This window comes from Branchiostoma floridae, chromosome 5 (genome assembly GCF_000003815.2).
Source record: "Branchiostoma floridae strain S238N-H82 chromosome 5, Bfl_VNyyK, whole genome shotgun sequence".
In the NCBI taxonomy this organism is placed as follows: Eukaryota; Metazoa; Chordata; class Leptocardii; order Amphioxiformes; family Branchiostomatidae; genus Branchiostoma; species Branchiostoma floridae.
This window is the reverse complement of record NC_049983.1, coordinates 2,525,079-2,529,402: the sequence shown is the minus strand read 5'-3', so window position 1 is coordinate 2,529,402 and position 4,324 is coordinate 2,525,079.

Below are 4,324 nucleotides of genomic sequence, written 5' to 3'. Positions count from 1 at the left end.
CGCGGGCATGGCCGACAGGGATTCCTCACACGTAGTCCGGAGGTCCAAAGGTGGAACATCGGTGGTGAGTGGAGGGGTGGTTATGTGGGAAACGGTTTTGGTGTGTAGTTCACGAGCAGGTTTCGGGATTCCTTGACTGGATGATGGAATAGGGCCTACAGCGACCTGAAATCGTTCTGCGTTCTGTTTTTTAGTTGCCGGATGTATGCGTTGCTCAGGTGAGGGAAGCGAGCGTTTCCTGTTCCTCAGGTTGTAGCGATCGTTTGGGGGGCGGTAGCTTGGTGCTGTGACGTCGCTGTTGAGATGTGGTTCCTCAGCCGACATGAGTCTGGAGGCCCTAGACCGCCGCTTATTCCTGTGATTAGAGAGGTGGCGCCTGTCAGCATCAGCAACCGCTGACGGACGCTGATCTGTGTGTTGAACACGAATGTCCCGTATAGCTCCTGCAATGGCGAGGTCAGATTCGTCCTCTAGTCTAGCGAGTGACTGGAATCTGTTAGACGTAGGTACTACGGCTGGTCTCACATACTTGTTAAAGGCTCGGTTGATCATGTCTACCGAGTCTTGGGTTTGGGGACTAAACCCAACAGAATCATCTCGGTCAGCAGACCTTCTTTCATAGCGCCGAGTTGGATGTCGCTCGGTTTCAGTAATGGAGGCGCAATTTGCCTTGGTGTGCCCAGTCATACCGCATGAGAAGCACGTGATGTTAGGGCATTCGTAAGCCTTGTGGTCGAGAGCTTTGCAACGTCGACAGTTAACGATCTGCCCTTGACCACAAAATACTTCAAGATCAATGTCAGTACATTCAGAAGGGTTCAGTGGATGCGGCACACTTATGGTGGTGAACCTCGGGGGCGGACGCTCAGTGAACTTTTCCACATAACAGAACCTGTGCCCCGTTCTAAGGTGCTTGAACATGTCAGTAGCGTTTTTGACTAGATGTCTCTCGATTGGTGTGGCACGTATGGAAAACTTGTCAACCCAATCAGCTACAACGACGTCAGGTACCGAGTGATACACCCCGTGTATTGATATCCTGGTTAAGCGAGGTTTGGTCAGGGGTGTGGTCACGAAGTCGAGCAAAGTCAGATCCTTGCCATGTAACTGAATATGAGCCTGTTTAAGAGCTGCGGCTTTTACTTTGGGGTTTGACAAGTTTATGATGATCATTGGGGGAATAACTTGAACACCCAATATGTCTGACGGTCTCACACCATCGGCTCCATGATGTTGCGTACTTTCTACTAGGGACAAGGCAACGTCTTCTTCCCTTGCCCTGAATCCTGATTTCATGTAGCATTTAATCCACAGATTCGTGTCGGCCAGCTTGTCCGCAAGCGGATCTGGTACGGATATATTCACTTCGGACATCATGAAAATGTAAACAAAGGCTTACTACAGCCCAACACTGTGCTTTTAGCCAATTTCTTCACAGAAGACTCACCGGTCAGATCGTGCGGTTATCCCCGTAGACTTAGAAATCAGCTCCTTTGATGGATGCTTCTCTGGGCATTTAGAACTCCTCTCTACGATCGTAGGACGTCTGGAGTGCTGTCGTGTAGGATTCCTTTGTTCGGCACCCTCCCCACTCAGCCGACGCTGGCAACTTATAAGATCCAGAAATCGTTGTACACAACACAAAACGTTAAAGTCTCGTCTTCAAAGTGTAGCGATACTGTCCTGCTAACACACTGCACGTGGATTTAGATCGGATGGGCACGCAAATGACGAGAAATAAGCTTTTATTGAGAACTATTACAGACCGACTCATAAACACTGCTACTGCTGAAAGCGCCACCTAGCGCCACCTGTCAACAGTTGTATTAACCTAAAATATTCCTGAGCACAACGACAAATGAATCATGTTAAATAATACAAATATATAGTAGGTACGCTCTCTATGCCAATGCTGCCTATGTATAAAGCCATAAATTATTAATAAATACGTTGTAATTTGACAATGGATTTCTGTAGCCGTATGCCTTTTAATGAGTTATTCACGATATAGTTACAATTGTGATGAATCACTCGCTAAAATGTTTAACACCTATGTTTTTATCCATGTACATTGTTAGTAGCTCATCGTGTAAAACTGTAACTGTGGTCATTACAATTGTGTAAGTAATTCTAACGGGTTGCTGCCCAACACAAACACCTTTCTCAGTAAAGAGTTTGTTTGGACCCCTTAGTGGAATGTGGTTTACAGGTGTGTGATGTAATAGTTCAAGCATGGGCGGGATGCAAACAAACTCCTTCAGAGGGCAGGGCTATACTATATCCACATAGACGAGCAATCTGCCCATGCTTGAACTGACTTAGAGCACAGTCATCTGTCCGAAGCTAATTATAAATATTGACAAAGATTTAGTTTTTGAAATAGTTGAAAATCATATTCTTGGGAATCTTTTGGTGTGTTTTTTTCTCCAGCCCACATGTGGTTTTACGTTTGGGGTTCAGTCAGTGGAGAGCAGAAATTCTCCTGAGACACAAACTAGACAGGTTGTCTAGAGAAGTCCCTGGTGGATGGGTACCATGTGAATATTTTATCCAATCAAGTTTAACTCTGGCTTTTTTTAGCGGGATTTTTGTACTGTCAGACTCATAGAGGATTTCACTCTGGGAATGTTTGGTGACCAGTTTTTGGAGTACGTTGGAGTAGTATAGATACAGGTTTTTGTTCATCAACTGTTACAACTGTAAGTGCCTTTGTTTTTACTTTTCTAGTTAAAAAGTGACTTAAAAGCCTGTCAAGTTTTAAAAGCTTCTTGGTTGTAGTTTCATTAATTAAAATTGTGCTTTTCTTGGTAGTCTTTCAAAAGTGAGTTAGAATGCTATAACTGTGGTCCATGTAGTTTTACTGTACTGCTTGTTGTTGTGAATACAAGATTATATTCCTGTATGATTTTTGTGTGGTCTTATTGTATGCCTGGTAATCTAGGCAAGATGACCCTCCATTGAAATGTCATCTTGAAAGTGGGGGCCTTGAGTATAATCTGATTTATTGTGTTGGTTAGAGCACATCTGTCCCCTGAGAGGAGGGGAAGTCTCGCTCTTGGTTGGCTGAAACAGCATGCCAAGTTAGTTAGAGCACCTCTACCTCAATGGACAGAGGTGCTCTAACTAACTTGTGACCATACTATGTGGATTTCAAAGCAACAAAATCTTCACCCCTGATTGGCTGAGGACAGATGGCTGTGCTCTAAGCATTGTTACTGACTTCTTCAGCATTGTTACTGACACCTGAGCATTGGTTCCGCTTGCAGTGCAAGTCTGCTGCCTGGGGATATCAAGGCACGTGCGTCGATAAAGGTTAGACGCCCAGGTACAAAAAGCAGTTACTCGAGCAACTGGACATGGTTTTGGACATCAATAATGCTCACCATAGTGGAACGTGGTTCGCTATGTGAAGGGTATTGTCATTAAGCGCCACACCTGGTGACATTGGCTCAGCGTAGATCGGGTATTGATTACAATGTTATAAAGGATTCTGATAGTACGCATTTCCCGGGGTCTGGCATCATTCAAACATAACAGGGTTTGTTTTGAATACATAGTGGAACGTAGTTTGCAGGTATGCGATGAGCGCCGTACCAAGGGTCATTGCAACACACCTGGTGACAATGGCACCAAACAGACCAGTCCCCTCAGTTGCTCCTGCAGTGCAAGCCTGCTGCCTGGGTAGGTAAGGAGAACTCTCTTTGCTGCAACCTAGCACAGCAAGGTACGTTGACTTGCCCCTTTTATTCATTAAGATTTGCCACATTTTCTGGACGGATTGAAAATAACAGGTGAATAACACCTTTTGATGATATCAACAAGGAGACCAGATTGTAAGGTTTGATCCACTAACACCAGGAAGGACTCAGGGCTACTGTTTTTGAAACGTGTGGTGGGTTCCTTAACGTGCTCTAAGTGTGGCTCTCAGACACGGGAGAGCCACATATTTAGGCTCGTTCTCTCTGAATTGTAAAAAAAAAAAGCTGCTGCCTGCCTTTCGGACTTGACATGGATCAAATTATAGACAATGTCACTGGTTCCTTCGTTTTTCCACAACCCCAGTAATGTTTTAAAGAAAGATTCACCACATCATTCATATTGGTTAATGTCTTGGGAGATTATCATAGCCACGGGTGGGATTTCACCCCATAAAAATTGGCTGTCGCCTGAGAAGACATGAAGAATTCAAATAATAGCCAAAATGGAACAATTCAGTTCACAGAATGATTGTTCGGCAGGTAAAACCTGCTACTCAGGCCCTTTGCCCGATCATGTCAGATCGGTACTATCCCTGATCTTGGAGGCTGTGTGAGGTCGTTTATGC